The 23,276-nt window shown below is 36.6% G+C and overlaps 1 protein-coding gene across 6 annotated transcripts in view; it reads left to right on the forward strand.

Moving 5' to 3' along the window:
• Positions 1 to 5,336, forward strand: part of LOC132675959 (uncharacterized) — a 74,586-nt gene extending 69,250 nt beyond the window's left edge. For all 6 annotated transcript variants that reach the window (XR_013556094.1, XM_078448179.2, XM_078448178.2 and 3 more), the window contains 2 exons: positions 4,727 to 4,833; positions 5,260 to 5,336. The gene's annotated coding sequence lies outside the window, so the exon portion shown is untranslated. The remainder of the gene's footprint in view (positions 1 to 4,726; positions 4,834 to 5,259) is intronic.
• The last annotated feature ends 17,940 nt before the right edge of the window (positions 5,337 to 23,276 follow it).

Genomic DNA, 23,276 nt, shown 5'->3' on the forward strand with positions numbered 1-23,276 from the left:
AGTGAAATAAGCCATACAGAGAAAGACAGATACCATATGGTTTCACTCTTATGTGGATCCTGAGAAACGTAACAGAAACCCATGGGGGAGGGGAAGAAAAAAAAAAAAAAAAAAAAAAGAGGTTAGAGTGGGAGAGAGCCAAAGCATAAGAGACTGTTAAAAACTGAGAACAAACTGAGGGTTGATGGGGGGTGGGAGGGAGGGCAGGGTGGGTGATGGGTATTGAGGAGGGCACCTTTTGGGATGAGCACTGGGTGTTGTATGGAAACCAATTTGACAGTAAATTTCATATATTAAAAAAAATAAAAAAATAAAAAAATAAAAAAAAATAAACAAACGTTAAAAAAATAAATCAATAAAAATAAAAACAAAACAAAACAAAACAAAAAAAAAACTGAGAACAAACTGAGGGTTGATGGGGGGTGGGAGGGAGGGGAGGGTGGGTGATGGGTATTGAGGAGGGCACCTTTTGGGATGAGCACTGGGTGTTGTATGGAAACCAATTTGACAGTAAATTTCATATATTAAAAAAAATAAAAAATAAATAAATAAACAAACGTTAAAAAAATAAATCAATAAAAAAAACAAAAAACAAAAAACAAAAAACTGAGAACAAACCGAGGGTTGATGGGGGGTGGGAGGGAGGGCAGGGTGGGTGATGGGTATTGAGGAGGGCACCTTTTGGGATGAGCACTGGGTGTTGTATGGAAACCAATTTGACAGTAAATTTCATATATTAAAAAAAAATAAATAAATAAAAATAAAAATAAAAAAATAAAAATAAAAAAAATAAAAACATAAAAAAATAAAAAAAAAAAAAGACCTAAGAGGTTAAGTAATTTGCCTATGGCTACACAGATAATAAATCACGATACTGGAATTCAAACCAGGCAGTCTGGTTCCATAACTGTGCTCTTGAAGACTATGCTTTATTTAACCTGGAACTCTTGAATTAAGATTACCTCCTCATATCTTACATGTTACTCCTAGTATTTCTATTCAGTATTTTTGCTTTGCTCACAATTCTTTATTGTATTTCATACCTTCCTTTGGAGAACATTTTCCTTGATCCTGATGTAATCCTGTTAGATGTGCGTTAGCATCTGTTGAAGGCAAAAAAATCTCAGTTTTTGTCAGACGGTGTATTTACTTAATGGTAGCTTAGCTAAATTGACAGTTTTTTTCTCTCAGCACTCTGAAGATATCATTCCATTGTATTCTGGTTTCCATGTCAGAGATGAGAAGTCTGCTCTAAGTGTAATTGTCATACTCTTTGTAAGTAGGTTGTCTTTTTCTCTCTGCTTGCTTTTGTAAACTTTTTGTCTTTAGTGCTCCACAATTGATCCAAGAAGTATCCAATTGTGAATTACTTATTGAGAAATTGGGATTCATTGTGTACCTGAATCTGAAAACGTATGTCTTCATATTTCTGGAAAATCATTAGATAGGATCTTTTGAAGAATGTCTCTCCCATTCTTTCTATTCCTGCCCTCTGGGACTCCACAACTAGATGGATATTGGATCTTCTCATCCTATCCTTAGTAATTGATATTTTTACTCCCAAATTAGGTATGGTTATTTAATTAATTGATGTTTTTTTACCATGTTTCATTCATTTTTTCATATCTTGAAAACTCATTTGCATTTATTTTCTATATGTGCCTGAACATAACCTATTGGTTTGTGGTATTTATTAATTTTTAAGAGATTCTGTATGCTAAGAAAAGATTTGCCATTGTTAGTCTTTGAAAATATATTTTAAAAATTTATCAATTTTTCTTTTGACTTCATGTTATCTTTTATAGTGCAGCTATTTTTAATCAATATATAGTCAGACCTAACAAGTTTTTACATTATGGATTCTAAATTTCAGATATTGCTTTTAAAAGTCCTTCTCCATGCCAACTCATTAAAAAAATCTTCCATGCTTTTGTCTCATGCTTTTATGATTTAATTTCTATTTTTAAATAGTAGATCCATTTAGAAATTATTTTGGTATAAAGAGTGAAATTCATCGCAGAGATTATTTTTTTCAAATAACCAACCAATTGCCTTAAAGTATTTCATTCATCAAATAAACCATCTTTCAGCCTCCTTATTTGGATTGATTTCTGATGCTTGCTTTTGCTCCACTGATCTCTTTACTAGTACCAATGGTGTTAATTAGTATAATTTTATAATATGTTTTAAATATCTATTGGGGCTAGTTTCCCCCTGCCATCACTTATGACTCTTATTTAATACTTTAACTAGACTTACATATTATATTTTAACTAGTAACTTTAGAATTTGCCTATCTAGTTAAAAAAATCTTAGGTATTAACCACTGAATTGAAATCTCTTTCTCTCTTTTGAGATTATAAACTCCATCACATCAGGGACTGAGTCTGTCTTGTTCACTATTGCCAGAATCTAACACAAAATGCATAGTAAGTACTCAAAAAATATTTGTTGAATAAACTAATGAATGAGTGGGGCCAAAATCACACTCTCCTGTTTTATAGCTCTCTGAAAATCTCATTAATTCAAGAAGAAAAAAATTTACTCACAGTTAAGCTTCTCTTCTTATTCCTGTTTCCTACTCCCTCACCATGTTGATCCTGGATATTCCTCAGTAAACATCCCTCTGAGTCAGTTTCCCAGGCAACCTGACCTAAGACATAGAGGAATAGATGGCTTGCACACTCTCCAGGCAATACCCCATAAACACTATTTTATTCAACAGATATTTGATAAGTGTTAGGCAGCAGAGTTTCAGGTTATATTCCTTAACAAGTACTGGAAGTTCTCTTTTGCTAATAAAAGGTTTGTCCAGGGGCACTGGGTGGTTCAGTTGGTTAAGCATCCGACTTTGGCTCAGGTCATGATCTCATGGTTAGGGTCTTTGAGCCCCGCATCTCTGCTGCGAGCACAGAGCCCACTTCAGATCCTCTGTTCCCCTTGCTCTCTGCCCTTCCCCCATGCTCTCTCTCTCTCTCACGCTCTCTCTCCCTCTCTCTCAAAAATAAACATTAAAAAAAATCTGCCCATGCACTTAAGAAAACTGGTGGCCCATGGCACAAAAACAGATACATAGACCAATGGAATAGAATAGAATCCCCAGAACTAGACCCACAAAAATATGGCCAACTAATCTTTGACAAAGCAGGAAAGAATATCCAATGGAAAAAAGACAGTCTCTTTAACAAATGGTGCTGGGAGAACTGGACAGCAACATGCAGAAGGTTGAAACTAGACCACTTTCTCACACCATTCACAAAAATAAACTCAAAATGGATAAAGGACCTGAATGTGAGACAGGAAACCATCAAAACCCTAGAGGAGAAAGCAGGAAAAGACCTCTCTGACCTCAGCCGTAGCAATCTCCTACTCGACACATCCCCAAAGGCAAGGGAATTAAAAGCAAAAATGAACTACTGGGACCTTATGAAGATAAAAAGCTTCTGCACAGCAAAGGAAACAACCAACAAAACTAAAAGGCAACCAACGGAATGGGACAAGATATTTGCAAATGACATATCGGACAAAGGGCTAGTATCCAAAATCTATAAAGAACTCACCAAACTCCACACCCGAAAAACAACCCAGTGAAGTGTCTGACTCTTGATCTCAGTTCAGGTCTTGATCTCCGGATTGTGAGTTCAAGCCCCGCAATGAGCTCCATGCTGGGCATGGGGACTACTTAAAAACTAAACTAAGCTAAACTGAAACTAAAATGAAATCCCGGATCAGTTAGAAATTGTAGAGAAATAGCTACACCCTGGTAACTTTTATGTATTTACATAGGCCATGCAGGAAAATGCTTGAACCACATCTAATTAGAGTCTTGGTAGAATACTTTGTGATCCTTCCAGGGCATGAGAGGATAGAAGGCCTGTGAAGAGCTACTCCAAAGCCACGTCCCATTTGCTTCTCCTGAAAGGCTGTTGTGAAACAATTTCTCACTGCCTCCTGGGTTCTGATGACATTCTCCTCCATCCCTCTAAGAATAATGCAGCAGAATATAAAACCACTTAGCCATGCAGTTTAGAGTTGGCTCCTCCATAAGGGGGTATCCCACAAACCTAATTGCCATCATCTAGCCCCTTTTGTTTTGGTATTGTCCTTGGTGTGGGGACAAAGATCATAGGAAGCTTTTATGCTTTCACTGTCTGTACAGTAAAAAACTACCCCAATCCAGAAGTGGCTCATTGTATCTTTATGACTAAATCAGTTAGGAATTGGCCTTACCTTGTCTTGTGTGTGCTTGACAGATACTCATATTAAAAAGAGTAAAACTTGATCCCTGCCTCACATCACACATAAAGTTGATTTTAGGTGGATTGTAAACCTAAATGTGAAAGACAAAAAAATAAAGCTTCTACTTTCTCAAGACTTCTTCTTTGAAACATGGGTTATTATTTTTTTTTAATGTTTATTCATTTTTTGAAAGAGAGAGAGAGAGAGAGAGACAGAGCATGAGTGGGGGAGGGGCAGAGAGAGAGGCAGACACAGAATCTGAAGCAGGCTCCAGGCTTTGGGCTGTCAGCAGACAGTCCAACGCAGGGCTTGAACCCACAAACCGCAAGATCATGACCTGCTCCGAAGTTGGATGCTTAACTGACTGAGCCACCCAGCCTCCCTGATACACAGGTTATTTAGTAGTGTGTGGCTTATTTTCCAAATATATTGGAATTTTCTAGCTTTCTGGTTTTTTCATTTTATTTTTTAATTTTTTTTTAAGTAGGCTTCATGACCAGCACAGAGCCCAACACAGGGCTTGAACTCATGACCCTGAGAGCAAGACCTGAGCTGAGATCAAGAATCCAAGGTTTAACTGACTGAGCCGTCCAGGTGACTCTCTGTTTTGTTTTTTGTTTTTTTTTTTTTTCTAGTTTAATTCTATTGTGGTCTGAGGAACACACTAACATACTTTATAGGATTTGTATTCTAAGTTTGTTCAGGTGTGTTTTCTGGTCTAGAATATGGTCTATTTTGATGAATGTTCCGTGTGAACTTGAAAAGAATGTGTATTCTGCTTTTTTTTTTTTTTTGGATGAAGTACTTTATAAGTGTCAATATTAGATCAAGATAATTGGTGGTGCTATTCAGTTCAACTATATCCTTACTGGTTTTCTGCCTGCATGATCTACCAATTACTGAAAGAAAGGACTTGAAGTCTCCAACTATAATGAAGGGGGAGCATACTGTAATCCCATGATTGTCTCAGTTTTTCAGTGAGCCTGTATTTCTGGGCTGAGATCTTGTTTTTTCCCATAGGTGAGACAGAAAGGCTAGAAGAGGCTGGAGTTGGGTAATTTTCCTTCCCCAACTTCAGATAAAGCTCTGGTAATCTTTTCTGTTGCTAAGTATGCCTTTGTTAAGGAGAATACACTAGATGTGTTTCAAAAGGGTTGCTTTTCCCCTCCCACTAGCAGAAACATGAAGGTTTATCTTGCCTCTTCACTCTAAGAAACTGGTAGAATCAGCAAAACTGAAAGGCAACTGATGGAATGGGAGACGATATTTGCAAATGATGCAAATGACATATCAGATAAAGGGTTAGAATCCAAAATCTATAAAGAACTTATCAAACTCAACACCCAAAAAACAAATAATCCAGTGAAGAAATGGGCAAAAGACATGAATAGACACTTCTCCAAAGAAGACATCCAGATGGCTAACAGACATGTGAAAAAATGCTCAACATCACTCATCATCAGGGAAATACAAATCAAAACCACAATGAATATCACCTCACACCTGTCAGAATGGCTAAAATTAACAACTCAGGAAACAACAGATGTTAGTGAGGTTGCAGAGAAAGGGGAACCCTTTTGCACTGCTGGTGGGAATGCAAACTTGTACAGCCACTCTGGAAAACAATATGGAGGTTCCTTAAAAAACTAAAAATAGAACTACCCTGTGATCCAGCAATTGCCCTACTAGGTATTTATCCAAAGGATACAAAAATGGTGATTCGAAGGGGCACATGCACCCCAATGTTTATAGCAGCACTATTGACAATAGCCAAATTACAGAAAGAGCCCAAATGTCTGTTGACTGACAAATGGATAAATAAGATGTGTTATATATATACAACAGAATAGTACTCGGCAGTGAAAAATAATGAAATCTTGCTATTTGCAAAAACGTGGTTGGAACTACTGTGTATTATGCTAAGTGAAATAAGTCAGTCAGAGAAAGACAAATATATGATTTCACTCATATATAGAATTTAATAAACAAAATAGATGAACAGAGGGGAAGGGAAGCAAAAATAAGATAAAAACAGAGAGGGAGGCAAACCATAAGACACTCTTAAATACAGAGAGAACAAACTGAGGGTTGCTGGAGGGGTGTTAGGTGGGGGAATGGACAAAATGGGTAATGGGCGTTAAGGAGGTCACTTGTTGGGATGAGCCCTTGGTGTTATATGTAAGTGATAAATCACTAAATTCTACTCCTGAAATCATTATTATACTATATGTTAACTAACTTGAATTTAAATTAAAAAATTAAAAATTAAAAAAATTAAAAACTGGTAGAATTCCTAGAGGTGAAGCTGATAAAAGTATGAGGGCTTCCTAGGACTGCATCAAACTAAAAAGTTTCTTCACAGCTTTTGAAAATCAAAAGTATGAAAAGGCAAACTGTGGAATAGAAAAAAACAATTAAATTAAATAGAAAAAAATTCTAAAATTTGTATGGAACCACAAAAGACCCCAAATAGCCAAAGCAACCTTGAGAAAGAACAAAGCTGAAAGCATCACACTTCCTGATTTCAAACTGTACTACCCAGATGTCGTAATCAAACCGATATGGTACTGGCATAAAAACAGACACATTGACCAATGGAACAGAACCAAGAGCCCAAAAATAAACCCAGACATATACAGTCAACTAATACTTTGACAAATGAGCCAAGAAAACCCAATGAGGAAAGGATAGTCTCTTCAACAAATGATGCTAGGAAAACCAGATATCCATATGCAAAAGAATGAAATTGGACTAAGTTTGGACAATCATAAAAAAAATTACTATAAACAACCGAGTGCAGATTTTTGTGTACATATAAGTTTTCGTTTCCTTTGGGAGAATACCAAGAAGTTCAATTGCTGGATCATATAGTAAGAGTCTGTTTCGTTTTGTAAGAAACTGCTAACTGTCTTCCAAAGTGGCTATACCACTTTGCACTCCCACCAGCAAATTATAAGAGCTCCTGTTGCTCCTCATCCTCACCAGCATTTGGTGTTGTCAGTGTTTTAGATTTGGGCCATGTTAATAAGTATGCAGTTGTACTTTGTTGCTGTTTTACTTTGCAATTCTCTAATGACATATGACGTTCAGCATTTTTTCATATGCTTATTTGCCATCTGTATCTCTTCTTTTGTGAGGTGTCTGTTCAGATCTTTGGCCCATTTTTTTAACCAAGTGGTTTTTTTCTTATTCTTGAGGGTTTTTAAAAAAATTTTTTTAATGTTTATTTATTGTTGAGAGAGAGACAGAGAGAGAGAGTGAGCGGAGGAGGGGCAGAGAGAGAGGGAGACAAGAATCCAAAGTCTCTGAGTTGTCAACACAGAACCCAATGCAGGGTTCGAACTCATGAATCATGAGATCATGACCTGAGCCAAAGTTGGATGCTTAACCAACTGAGCTACCCAGGCACCCCTCTTATTGATGAGTTTTAAGAGCTCTTCATATATTTTGGATAACAGTCCTCTATCACACGTGTCTTTTACAAATATTTTCTTTTAGTCTATGGCTTGTCTTCTCATTCTCTTGACAGTGTCTTTTGCAGAGCATGTATATTGCTTTTTTAAACTGAACTCATATAAGAAGCATTCCTCATACTATTATAAGAAACTTGCAATTTTATTGTGATAAAATATACATAACATAAAATTTACCATTTTAACCATTTTTAGGTATACATTTCAGTGATAGTAAGTACAGTCACATGGCTGTGCAACTATCATCACTCTGTCTCCAGAACTTTTCATCCTCCCAAACTGAAACACCATACCCATTAAACAACAACTCCCTATTTCCTACCCCATTCACCACCCCCGGCAACCACCATTCTGCTCTTTGTCTCTATAAATTTGACTATCTGGGTACCTCATATACGTGGAATCATGCAATATTTGTCCTTTTGACCTTGCAATTTAACATTACAATATTATTCAGTTAGGACATAATATTAAATACAGTTGACCCTTGAAGGGTTAAGGGTGCCAACTACCATGCAGCTAAAAATCCACGTATAACTTTTCACTCCCCCAAAACTGAACTGCCTCCTGTTGATTGATAACATAAACACTCAGTTAATACATATTTTGTATGTTATGCATATTTTATACTGTATTCTTACAATAAAGTAAATTAGAGAAAAGAAAACCATATTCATATCGTTATCAAGAAAACCATGAGGAAGAGAAAATACATTTACAGCACTGTACTGTAAAAACAATCTGTGTATAAGTGAACCAGCCTAGTGCAAACCCCTAGTGTTCAATGGTCAACAGTAAACAGAATTTACTGACTCTTTTCCTATTGCTGAATATGTCTGTTGCGGTTCTTATGTTTCACTTTAGATTAGCGTATTTATGCATTATATGTTTTATGTGACATTATATCTGTAGAATAGATTCCTAGGGGTGTAATCACTGAAAACGAAGCGTAGCAGTATTTTTAAGAATCTTCATACAGTTTTCCCACTTTGCAAAACAGTCTTATCAATTTGTGCACTCAGAAATTATGTAAGACAGTGCCTATTTCACCACACTCTCACCAGTATTATAATCTTCCCAAAGCTAATTTGGCCAGGGGAAAAAAAGCATCTGTTATCATATACCTGTGACACTTGTGAGACTGACCAATTTTCCATGTTTGTTAGGTAAACCCTCTTTTGTAGACTGTTCAGACCCTTTCTTCATTCACCTAATCTATTCTATGATTTTCTTATAAATTTATATAATAAAATTAGCAATCTTTTGTCTATCATATGTTTTGTGAATACTTTCTCAGCATGTTTGCTTTTACATTTTTATTTCTTTTTTAACATAGAGTGGTTTCCAGGAATTTTTAAAAATAGGATACAGTTAGGAAGAAGGAAGAAGAATGGTCAAGGTGAACTTTAGAATTCTCTTTCACGTGTGTGACTTCACAAGACATTATTCATTCCTAAGACAGTCAAATTCTCTAAGTTTTCTACATCTCAGCCAATGCTTTTGCATAATATTTAAAAGCAAATTGGCAATTAACCTTGGACAATAAAGCAATGATGTAAAATGACCTCTGCAATAAACACTATTTAAGAGTCAGGTGGCTCCAGTCAGCACCAGCTGGAACTACTCTATAGAATAAAATGTGTATTACTCTCTGCTGTTTTCAATCCCAAATACAACTAAGGTCATTACTAATTTGTACCAAAGATTTCAGAGCAACTAATAGACCATAACCAAGATATACAATTCTTATCTTGTGAACAAAGGCCAAACAATTTGAGTTGTCACTGATTTCACTATGTAGAGCCTTATTTTTCTTTATCCATATTTTGAGAATAAGCATGTTTCCTTGGTAGGCCAGATAACAGAATTTAGGAAAGGAGAAAAAAAGACCTCAACATAGAAAATATAAAAATTATTACAATCTTGAGCAAGCCACAGATAGTCCTAGGACATTTGTTTATGCACCTGGGCATTTATGAAAACTAGAGGAAAAGAAAAGCTGCATTTGTTGTGACGGTAACACTCCACTTTGCTTTGCAAGAGGAGGGAGTCTACCATAGTTTCTCTGCCCACACCTGCTATGCAAGGACATTTTGCAAAAGAAATTAGTGAGGATGAAAATCTAAGTCACTCAAGGTCTACATGACTCAAAAGGCAAAACTGGTCTCAGATTCCTCTTCTACACAAATTGGAGTGAAGATTATAACTCTGGGGGCTTACAAAGGACAAGATGAATGGTGCTGCCACTACCACAGTCCCCACAGTTTCTGAGATCTACGAATGTGAACCAAGTCCAAGCCAGATTTACCGCGGTTCCATAAGCCCAGGGTTACAAAGGTGCAACATTGAAATGATTTCACCTCTGTGCCAAACAAGCAATAGGAAAAGATGAATTGATTTTGTTTTGTTCTTTGTAACAACACTAAAATGTTTGTTTTTAAAGCAGGTTTCATATGAACATATTATCTTATTAATTTATTTGAACCCTGCCACCACCCTGGGAGCCAGGCACCTCTGTATCTCCCAGGTATCTGAAGGTGACTTGACTATAGAAGGTATTCAATAAATGCTTTTTGAATAAATACATATGTAAGCAAAGTTCCCTCTTCAAAACTGACCACAAGAATAGGTTAGCCCTCACATCTGAAATGTAAGGAAGTAGTAGTGGTTTGTTTCTTGATAATTCTCACACACACATACACACGCGCGCGCGCACGCACGTGTGCACATGCACCAACACAAAGCATGATGCGTTAAGATAAAAACAGTTAATTACATTTTATTAAATGAGTCACATCAGTTACCATACCTTTCCTTCACTCAAACCCAATTCCACTTTCTTTTCCATATTTATTGAGAAATAATGAACGTATACCACTGTGTAGGTCAAAGGAGTACAACGTGATGGTATGGTTTACATATACCATGAAATGATTACCATAATAAGTTCTGCTAACATGTGTCTTCTTATATAGATACAGTAAAAAGACAAGAAAGGATAAAAGAAAAATAATTGTCTCCTTGTGATCAGAGCTATTAGGATTTACTCTCTTAACAACTTTCCTGTATATCATACAGCAGTGTTAGCAATAGTCATCATGTTGTAATTACATCCCTAATACTCATTTATCTTGTAACTGAACATTTGTAGATTTGACCATCTTTTCCCTCCCCTACCCCTGCCTGGTTACTATTTTTTAATTCTGTAACAAGATCTTCTGAAATGATATATTTTAAAAACTAAGTAAGCATATGGTATAGCATCTAGCCCACTGGTTATCCCTGGGTTGTGATGGGGGAAATGGACAGTGTTTGGAAGTCCAGGAATACGACATGGTGCTCCATCAAGGTTTGTGAAGGTGATACAAGGAGAGAGGCCAGGAATCAAGATTCGAAGATCTCCTGCAGTTCTCCCCTGCTCCAAACTAGTAATTCTGGGAGCATAAAATTGAAAATGGGAGTTTACAACAACTTCAATGGGCAAAATGTGACTAAGAAAGGATACACATTTGAGAAAATCAAGGAATCTTATGTCAAAATGTGGGCAAAATAGTGTAAAGACACAAAAGTGTGTGAATGAGAAGTAATATATAATACATGACAAACAAATCCACTTCAGAATAAACAAATGGGAAGATATTAGATATTTGGATTGAGAAACTGAGACCACTGACAAAAATTACTTTGTGTTATAATTCATTTTCTGCAATACATCTTCCATGGCCCTCCTTTAATTCTTCCTCTGTATTATAACATTTATGAGTTCATCCCCCCACCTTGGGTTTTAGCTCCTCTCATGTAACCATGAATCATACATCATTGTATTCTCGGGAATGGGAACATTGAAGTCTTTAAAAAATGTTTTTTCTTAAAAATAAATAATAATAAATTTTAAAACTTTTCTGTTTTTTCAGATTTTTCTCTGTACCTTTTTATATAAGGATGTTTAGTTCAAAACAAACAAAACAAGCAAACAAACAAGCAAACAAACTCTAGGCTTTAATCCCAATTAATTCTCTGTGAGATTTTAGGAAAATTAGTTAACAGCATTTTTGAGCCTTGGTTTGCATTCTCATATGATGATGACAATGGTGATGGTGATGGCTATTCATTATTTAGTTGCTGCTGTATGCCATGTGGTATAACAAATTTATGACCGATCTTTGTAGTAACCACTCAAGGTGTGTATTGTTATCTGTATTGTATAGAAGAGGACTCAGAGGCCCAGATAAAAAGTTAGGAAATATATATAGTTAATAATTTGAGAGCTAGCAATTGGACTACAAGTTCTGCCTTTAACACCCATGATACACCTTAGATTTTGCGCCCTAACACCATTTATAATATTCCTACAGGGTATGTCCCAGCTCTTCATCACTCCTCTCCTTTGTGTTTTTCTAATTTGGAAGACTTTATTTTTTTTTTTAATGCTTCTACATATGTTTATTTTTTTCTTTCTCCAAACGTTTATTTAAATTCCAGTTAGTTAACATACTGTATAATATTAGTTTCAGGTATAGAATGTAGTGATTCATCACTTACGTAAACACCCAGTGCTCGTCACAAGTGCCCTCCTTAATACCCGTCACCCATTTAACCCATCTCCCTGCTTACCTCTCCTCCAGGAGCCCTCAGTTTCTTCTCTATAGTTAAGAGTCTGTTTCCTGGTTTGCTTCTATCTTCTTTTTTTCCCTCTATGTTCATCTGTTTGTTTTCTTAAATTCCACATATGCATGAAATCATATGGTATTTGCCTTTCTCTGACTGATTTATTTCACTTAGCATAATACTCTCTAGCTCCACCACATTGCAAATGGCAAGATTTCATTCTTTGCCACGTATTTTTGGCACGTATTTGCCAAAAATTTGCCACGTATTTGCATCCATTGTATATATATGCCACGTATTCTGTATCCATTCATGACATTTGTGCTCTTTCCATATGGAAAAGACTTTTCTTGAAGGAATAAATAAACTTATTTTCCATTTTACATCCTGCCTTTTCTCCTGTCCCCTCCTTTTTTCCTTTATCTTCCTTCTTTTTTTTTTTCTCTTGTTAGAATAGAAATCAAAACACCTGTGTTCCAGCCCTGGTTCAGATGCTAACTCTGTGGGTCACTGATATTTTACCCTATCAAAATAAGGTATAATAGGGTAAATATTACCCTATCAAAAAAGGGAATAATAGCACCTATCCTTCTCTAACTCACTGACAGAAATATCACATAAATTCTAGTGAAATCACACATGGGATATCAATCAAGAGAAAGGAATTAGATAAATCAAAGGTATTGTTTTGATAATTTTTATCTACTCACTAAACCATAGACTTGTCTACAAAATTAAGAAACAATTAGGAAAACCTAGAAATGAGTAAATAGGTGCAGCAAGGGAAGGGTGACAAACTCTCCAAGGGGTGTCCAAGGACCCATTAGTGCCCCATCAACTTGTTTTCCTTTCCTAGTTAAAAATATAGCATTACTCAGGGCACCTGAGTGGCTCAGTCGTTGACTATTTCAGCTCAGGTCATGATTTCATGGTTCATGGGATGGGGCCCCTAGTCAGGCTCCATGCTGACAATGCCCAGCCTTCTTGGGTTTCTCTCTCTCCTTCTCTCTCTGCCCTTCCCTGATTCGTGTACTTGTGCATGCACTCTCTCTCTCTCTCTCTCTTTTACTCTCTAAATAAATAAATAAATAAACAAACATTTATATACACACACACACACACACACACACACATAGCATTAAATAGCATTATGTAGCATTAAATATATATGTATATACATATATACATATATATACATATATATTATGTAGCATTAAATATATATGTGTATATATACATATATATATATGTATGTATATATATGATTACTCAAAACATTCTATGGAAAGCTAAGCAAAACTAACCCCAAATTGGACAATTGATCTCAGCATATGTCTGACTTTACCAAAGGCTCTGAAGGACTATAGCCCTTTGAAAAACCAAATTATTTACAGAAACAGCATTTTTCAACTTTGCTTAAAATAGGATTAGAAATAGCCCCTCCACCACCACCACTCCCTCCCCTCCAGCTTTTCTCATTCTGTTCTACATATAAAATATATTTGGGATCTGACTCTTCAGATAATATTAACAGTTCTCTAACAGTTTTTTTTTTTCTAATGAGGTGGAGAGGTGTGTCCCTGCTTAGAAATTGCTACATTGCAATTCCAGATTTCTATGGAATCCTTCAATGGAAAGTTGACCTAACTAGTAATTGGCAAATACACATCATGAAAAAGAGAAATGGTAATAAGAGGAGAAAACTAAGGCATGCTTGGCTCAGAAGTCTTAGCCAGAATCACTCAGTATATGCAATAAAAAAATTAAAAGCAGGGGAAAGGTAAATGCTTTCCTGTAAAAATAAACCTGCTCGTTTGTGAAACAAAACAAAACTTTGGTTTATATGAGTCCTTGCTTCTCACAGATATTATAGGTGTTAAATCTTTGTATATGCTGTAGCAGTAACACAATTATATAGAAAAGTCCAAAGGGTAAGCTCCTTTCTCTATCAAACTTATAGATGTACACTGGTGTCTCATCAGAGCTCCAGACTTTAATATTGAACTGCATTCTTATTTTTTTATATATATATTTTTTTAATATATGAAATTTATTGTCAAATTGGTTTCCATACAACACCCAGTGCTCATCCCAAAAGGTGCCCTCCTCAATACCCATCACCCACCCTCCCCTCCCTCCCACCCCCCATCAACCCTCAGTTTGTTCTCAGTTTTTAACAGTCTCTTATGCTTTGACTCTCTCCCACTCTAACCTCTTTTTTTTTTTTTCCTTCCCCTCCCCCATGGGTTTCTGTTACGTTTCTCAGGATCCACATAAGAGTGAAACCATATGGTATCTGTCTTTCTCTGTATGGCTTATTTCACTTAGCATCACACTCTCCAGTTCCATCCACGTTGCTACAAAAGGCCATATTTCATTTTTTCTCATTGCCACATAGTATTCCATTGTGTATATAAACCACAATTTCTTTATCCATTCATCAATTGATGGACATTTAGGCTCTTTCCATAATTTGGCTATTGTTGAGAGTGCTGCTATAAACATTGGGGTACAAGTGCCCCTATGCATCAGTACTCCTGTATCCCTTGGATAAATTCCTAGCAGTGCTATTGCTGGGTCATAGGGTAGGTCTATTTTTAATTTTCTGAGGAACCTCCACACTGCTTTCCAGAGCGGCTGCACCAATTTGCATTCCCACCAACAGTGCAAGAGGGTTCCCGTTTCTCCACATCCTCTCCAGCATCTATAGTCTCCCGATTTGTTCATTTTGGCCACTCTCACTGGCGTGAGGTGATACCTGAGTGTGGTTTTGATTTGTATTTCCCTGATAAGGAGCGACGTTGAACATCTTTTCATGTGCCTGTTGGCCATCCGGATGTCTTCTTTAGAGAAGTGTCTATTCATGTTTTCTGCCCATTTCTTCACTGGGTTATTTGTTTTTCGGGTGTGGAGTTTGGTGAGCTCTTTATAGATTTTGGATACTAGCCCTTTGTCCGATATGTCATTTGCAAATATCTTTTCCCATTCCGTTGGTTGCCTTTTAGTTTTGTTGGTTGTTTCCTTTGCTGTGCAGAAGCTTTTTATCTTCATAAGGTCCCAGTAGTTCACTTTTGCTTTTAATTCCCTTGCCTTTGGGGATGTGTCGAGTAAGAGATTGCTACGGCTGAGGTCAGAGAGGTCTTTTCCTGCTTTCTCCTCTAAGGTTTTGATGGTTTCCTGTCTCACATTCAGGTCCTTTATCCATTTTGAGTTTATTTTTGTAAATGGTGTGAGAAAGTGGTCTAGTTTCAACCTTCTGCATGTTGCTGTCCAGTTCTCCCAGCACCATTTGTTAAAGAGACTGTCTTTTTTCCATTGGATGTTCTTTCCTGCTTTGTCAAAGATGAGTTGGCCATACGTTTGTGGGTCTAGTTCTGGGGATTCTATTCTATTCCATTGGTCTATGTGTCTGTTTTTGTGCCAGTACCATGCTGTCTTGATGATGACAGCTTTGTAGTAGAGGCTAAAGTCTGGGATTGTGATGCCTCCTGCTTTGGTCTTCTTCTTCAAAATTACTTTGGCTATTCGGGGCCTTTTGTGGTTCCATATGAATTTTAGGATTGCTTGTTCTAGTTTTGAGAAGAATGCTGGTGCAATTTTGATTGGGATTGCATTGAATGTGTAGATAGCTTTGGGTAGTATTGACATTTTGACAATATTTATTCTTCCAATCCATGAGCAGGGAATGTCTTTCCATTTCTTTAAATCTTCTTCAATTACCTTCATAAGCTTTCTATAGTTTTCAGCATACAGATCTTTTACATCTTTGGTTAGATTTATTCCTAGGTATTTTATGCTTCTTGGTGCAATTGTGAATGGGATCAGTTTCTTTATTTGTCTTTCTGTTGCTTCATTGTTAGTGTATAAGAATGCAGCTGATTTCTGTACATTGATTTTGTATCCTGCAACTTTGCTGAATTCATGTATCAGTTCTAGCAGACTTTTGGTGGAGTCTATCAGATTTTCCATATATAATATCATGTCATCTGCAAAAAGCGAAAGCTTGACTTCATCTTTGCCAATTTTTATGCCTTTGATTTCCTTTTGCTGTCTGATTGCTGATGCTAGAACTTCCAGCACTATTGTAAACAACAGCGGTGAGAGTGGGCATCCCTGTCGTATTGAACTACATTCTTGACATCACTTCTTATATGTCTCAAAGGCACCTTAAATTCAAACTCAATGTGCCCAAAAGCAAAATCATTATTTCCTTCACTCCTCAAAATTTGGTCTGCTTCCAGAAATCCCCAAGTGAATCAGTCCACCATCCATCCAGTTCTACCACTCAGAAACCTATCAAGAGTGACAGCATCTTCTTACTCTACTATTTCGATATATCACCAAGTCCTGCCCATTTTACCTCTTCAGTGTCCCTCAAAACATCTGCTCCCCTTCATCTCCAACACCACTACCCCCCCAACCCACTCTCACATGGACAACAGCCCTGGCCTCCAAGCACCCACTCTGTTTTTTATACATCTACTCTGGCCCCTACCAATCTGTTCTTCATACTTTAGCCAGAGGCATCATTTCAGAATACAAAACCAATCATGTCACAATGCATATCCTGTTTAAAAATCTTCAGATGTCTCCCTGTTGCTCTTGGGATCAGGACCAAACTCCTTAGAGCCATCTACAATGCTCTGCATGATCTCATCTCTACCTACCTCACCAGCTTCTATTCAGACTGCACTCTGTCTTACTAGGGAGAGAGGAAGGGAAGTAGACTTGCTTCCAGGGCATAATCTCCAAGAGTGACAACTTTCCAACAATTTTCTTTGAGATAATTTGTTGACAAGGCAGTCATTGTGACTGATGACATAATTACGGCAAAAACAAGACAAAAAGGCAAACAGAGAAAGTATATGCTTGCTCTAAACTTGACACAGCCAGCCTCAAGCACCCCAACACCATCCCCACCCCAAAAAACATGCACATACATGTTATAAACCAGCCTTATCTATGCTCTTGCCATCTGTGCTCAGCCATGTTTCTCCTTCCTCAGGAGCTTGCAGTGCAGATAATAATCAAACCACTGACTTGTCTGACTTCTAAGCTAGTGTACTTTCTGCCATTTCATCTTGTCCAACAAGAAGTGTTTCTCTATGTAAATTTAGACATTCTAATGACAAAACTCAAACATACCCAATATTTTTAGAAAAAGCTGAAAGTATGCTCTATTCAGTTTCTTTTCTAATGTAAAATTTCAAATGCATTGAAAACAAAATAGACAATAACCCTCCGTATGCATATCCCCCACACTCAAGAATTGTAAACATTTGCCATTATATCATCTATTCCTTTTTGCTTTTCTTTGATGAAGCATTTTTAATAAAATCTAAGATGACATATCATTCTACCCATTTTTTAGTTATCTAAAAAAATATGGACACTTTCTTATGTAACCATAAGGCTATTCTTATAATTAACAAAATTAACAATAGTTTTTTGGTATCATTTAATATCCAGTCTATGATCACATTTCCACAATTGTCTCAAAAATCTCTTTTTATCATTCATTTACTGTGTTTGAATCATGATCTAAACAAGGTCCACATATTATATTTACTTATTATGTCTCAAATATCTCCCTTTTTCTCCCCTGTGTCATTGGCTTATTACAGAAACCAGGTCAATTGTCCTGTATAATGTCCCATATTCTGGATTTATCTTATTCCCTGTGATACCATTTAACCTGTTCCTCTCTCCCCTCTTCTTATAAACTGTAAATTAGTTCTAAAGCCTTGCTTAGACCAAGGTTCAAGTTTTTAGCAAGAATGTTTTATAGGTAGAGCTGTGTGCTTCAAATTGCATCTTATTAAGAAACTCACAGGGCTCACTGTCTCACTTTTAATTTTCTTTAATGTTTTATTTATTTTTTGAGAGAGACAGAATGCAAGCAGGGGAGGGGCAGAGAGAGAGGGAGACACAGAATCTGAAGTAGGCTCCAGGCTTTGAGCTATCAGCACAGAACCCGATGCAGGGCTCGAACCCACAAACTATGAGATCATGACCTGAGCCAAAGTTGGATGCTTAACTGACTGAGCCACCCAGGAGCCCCCTCACTGTCCCAATTTTAATGATACTAAGTATCATTTTATTTTTATCATTATTAATGAAGATTGATAAATTCAACAAATGTTTACCAAATACCTAGCATGAGCCAGATATATTTCCAGGCTTGGGCATAAAGAAGTAAATATAATAGCAAGGTCCCTGCCTTCATGAAGCTTCCATATCTTATCATTTTAATATTTGATCTACAGATTCTTTTTAATGTTAGTGTTCACTGTTTAATATGAATTTTATGTTTAAATCATACATATAAATATATGTATTTGTATATTTGCATGTACATGTGTAAAATCACATACACACATCTTTTATCTATTTCTCATACTTATTAGATGTTGCCTGATTTGGGGGCTATCTTTCCAGGCCATAACTCAAGTCCCCTTTGGTGAGAACTGGCCCTCCCCACAAATTTGTAGTAAATGGCCTGTCCCCTTGACCATACATGGTTGAATGAGGAATGGACACCTGACCGGACATAGCCAATCACAATCGCTCTTGAGAATGGTAAGCAGAGAGACACTGCAAGTGAGAATAGTGGCGTGGGTTCTGACAGATTTCTAACTTCTGGTCACTTCCTTTCCATATAACCTTATTTAATGATCAACTTCTTTTTGGATTTCATAGTCTATCTCTGTGTTTTTTTCCCCTTTCCTTTTTTGGCTAAGCTACTCCCAGTTATTTTCTGTTACTGGCAATCAAAAGAACCTTACAACATTGACTGTGATCCAGTGTGTGAGAAAGATCAGATGTCATCGACAAATAATGTCTTTTATTTTAGGTGAACACTTTTTTAATGCTTTTGAACGTAAGCCTTTCAGCCAGGCCTGTGTGTAAATTTAGTAAGCTGCAGCCCACTGAGTTAATTGATAGTTACTACATTCAACACCATCCCTACCAAAAAGCTGCCACCCTAGCTTGCCAAGGTGTTTCCCTTCCCGCTATGAATTCCCATCCCTACAGTCATTCTTTTTATGGAACAATAAAGATTAAAGCATTATCTTCAGATGTCAGATATGCATTACCATACAGAGGAAGTGGGATACTAAAAGGAGGACCGTAGACCTTCCCCCTTTCCTTTCATTTAACATACCTGAATAATTTATCAACTTAGCAAACTGACATCAAATTTCAATAAAAGGTACATGAGATTAGTGTCCAACATCACTAATCATCAGGGAAGTGCAAATCAAAACCACAATGAGATATTTATGCCTGTTAGGATGGCTCTTATGAAAGGATAAAAAGTGTTGGTAAGAATGTGGAGAAAAGGGAATCTTTGTATACTGTTGGTGGGAATGTAAATTGGTGCAGTCACTCTGGAAAACAGTATGGAGGTTTCTTTAAAAATTAAAAATTTTCATAATGTTTCAGTAATTCTACTTTTGGGTATATACCCAAAGGAAATGAAATCAGTATCTCGAAGAGATATCTGTATCCCCATGTTTATCATAGCATTATTCACAATATTCAAGACATAGGAAAAAACCTAACAGTCTATCAACAGATGAATGGATAATGAAAATGTTTTACACACACACACACACACACACACACACACACACACACACAGGAATATTATTCAGCCACAACAAAGAAAACAATCCTGCCATTTGCATCAACATGAATGAAACTGTAGGACAATTAGCTAAGTAAAATAAGCCAGACACAAAAATACAAATACCGTAGGTTCTCACTTATATATGGGAATACAAAAAAAAACTCTATCTCTTGGAACCAGAAAGTAGGAAGGTGGTTGCCAGGGGCTGGGGGTGGGGAGAAATGAGGTGATGTTGGTCAAAGGGTACAAACTTTCAGTTATAAGATGAAGTGAGATCTACTGTACAGAATGAGGGTTATAGCTAATAGCACTGTACTGTAGGGGCACTGGGTGTCTCAGTTGGGTAAGCTTCCAACTTCAGCTCAGGTCATGATCTCATGGTTTGTGAGCTCGAGCCCCACATCAGGCTCTGTCTGTGCTGACAGCTCAGAGCCTGAAGCCTGTTTTGGATTCTGTGTCTCCCTCTCTCTCTGCCCCTCCCCCAATCGTGCTCACTCGCACGCTCTCTCTCTCAAAAATAAATAAGCATTTAAAAAGTGAAAAAGCGTATTTAAAAAAAATAATACTGTACTGTATACTTGAAATCTGCTAAGAAAGTAAATCTTAAGTGTTCTCACCACACACACAAATAATAACTATGTGAGGTGACAGATGCGTGAATTAACTTTCTTGGCATAATTATTTCTCAATGGATATATATATTAAATCATCGTGTTGTACACCTTAAATATATACATTTTAAGTTGTTAATTATAACTCAAAAAAGCTGGAAAAGTAAAAGAAAAAAGAAACAAAAGGTGACAACCACAAGAGCTGGCAAAAATGTGGAAAAACTGGATCATCCATGCATTCATTGCTGGTAAGAATGTAAAATGGTATAGCCACTCTAGAAAGCAGTTCGGCAGTTTATTCTAAAAACTAAACATAAAACTATCATACTACCCAGCAATTACACTCCTGAGCATTTATTGCAGAGAAATAAAAACTTATGCTAACACAAAACCTATATACAAAAGTTGATAGCAGCTGTATTCATAATAGCCAAAACCCAGAAATAATGTAGATATCCTTCAATGGATGAATGGTTAAACAAATGGTTGTAAATCCATAGTATGGAATATTATTTAGCAATTTTAAAAAGAACAAACTATTAAAAAAAGAATAAATTATTGATAGAACAACCTGAATGACTCTCCAGAGAATTTTGCTAAGTGAAAAAAAAGTAATCTCAGAAGTTTACATACTGTATGGTTCCGTTCATGCAACATTCTTGAAATGAAAAATTATAGAGATGAAGAACAGATTGGTGGTTGCCAGGCAGGGGAGCACTGAAGGAAAGAGAGTGTGGTTTTTAAAGGAAAGCATGATAAATCCTGTTGGTAATGGAAATGTTCTGTACCTTGATTGCATTCTGGTACTATAGTTTTGCAGGATGCTACCATCGAAAGAAACTGGGTAAAAGGTATATGGGACCTCTCAGAATTATTTCCTATAATTGTATATAAATCTAAATTTATCTCAAAATAAAGAGCTTACTAAAAGAAAAAAAATTTTTTCAATAAAAAGAGAGATTGAGGCCATGCCAATAATTATACCTTGAGAAGTTAGAGGGCAGGAAGGGGAAAGGGTGTTGATGATTAAAGAGTGGAGTATGAAATTCTTGTTTACAAATTATGACTCTACACCATATGAATGTTATCAGTATTCATCTACCACCAGTAATGGTGTTTGTATTGCCAGCTGATAGGCAGGTGATCCAGTTCTAAAATCCCATTTTACACTCTGCTTGATTAGAGTGTTCATAGTATCAACTGTCTAGGTTAGGTTTCCTAGGAAATAGACTCTGACATGGTGATTCGTGCAAGGCATTTTACTGGGAGTAGCCTCAGGAACATACCTGAAGGGAGTGAGGGGAAAAAGTTCAGGCAGAGGAAGAAATTGATCTGTGATATAGTCACAACTGAGGTCTTAGTCCCACAGGAAGCTCTGGAGTTGAGATAGTCCTTCAGAGTTGCCCTAAACTGAAGCAAGAGAGTCAGGCCTTTCTACTCTCTAAACAATTTTTATTTATTCATTTATTTAAATTCAAGTTCATTTACATACAGTGTAGTCTTGGCTTCAGGAGTAGAACTCAGTGATTCATTTCTTTCATGACACCCAGCGCTCATCCCAACAAGTGACCTCCTTAATGCCCATCACCCATTCAACCTATCCCCCTACCCACTTCCCCTCCAGCAACCCTGTTTGTTCTCTGTATTTAAGAGTCTCTTATGGTTTGCCTCCCTCTCTGTATTTGTCTTATTTTTGCTTCCCTTTCCCTCTGTTCATCTGTTTTGTTTCTTAAATTCTACATATGAGTGAAATCATATGGTATTTGTCTTTCTCTCATTGACTCATTTCATTTAGCATAATACACTCTAGTTCCATCCATGTTGTTGCAAATGTCAAGATTTCATTCTTTTTCATTGCTGAATAGTATTCCAGTGTGTGTGTGTGTGTGTGTGTGTGTGTGTGTGTGTGTGTGTACACATATATACCACATGTTCTTTATCCATTCATCAGTCAGTGGACATTTGGGCCCTTTCCATAATTTGGCTATTATTGATAGTGCTGCTATAAACATTGGGGTGCATGTGCCCCTTGGAATCAGTATTTTTGTATCCTTTGGATAAATTCTTAGTAGTGCAGTTGCTAGATCATAGGGTAGTTCTATTTTTAATTGTTTGAAGAACCTCCATACTGTAGTCATTAGATACATGCTGTGGGTCTGGAAGTTACAGGGATGAGTGCTCTGGTCATGAGGAAGGGATCTAGGCAGCACACCACAGCATCCATTACATCAAATTTCTACAAAAAGCAATGATATGGGGGGAAATGGAGGGAGCCTATTATAGAGTAAGAGATTTAAAAGGCAGAATGACTAAATGTAATGTGTGGGCTTTGCTTTGATCTTCATGCACACAAACCAACCATAAAAAAGCATCTTTGAGATAACTGGGGAAAATTTTGCATGTGGAATGAATAGTAGAGGAAATTATGTCATTATTATTGGTTTTGTTACATGTGATAATAGCATCATGGCTATGTAAAAAAAAAAGTCTTGCCTGCTTGAGATGCAGACTAAGATAAAGGTGAAATGACATGATGTCTGGAATTTGCATGAAACTATTTCAGGAAAATAGTAGAGGAGGGAAGAATTATAACAAGATCCAAAAAATGTTGATAATTATTAAAGCTGAGTGGTAGGTCATAAACATTCATTCTGCTATTCTCTCCACATTTGCTTAAAACTCCATAATAAAAATATTTAAGGACATGTAATG

This window comes from Panthera onca, chromosome B3 (assembly GCF_046562875.1).
Source record: "Panthera onca isolate mPanOnc1 chromosome B3, mPanOnc1 haplotype 2, whole genome shotgun sequence".
In the NCBI taxonomy this organism is placed as follows: Eukaryota; Metazoa; Chordata; class Mammalia; order Carnivora; family Felidae; genus Panthera; species Panthera onca.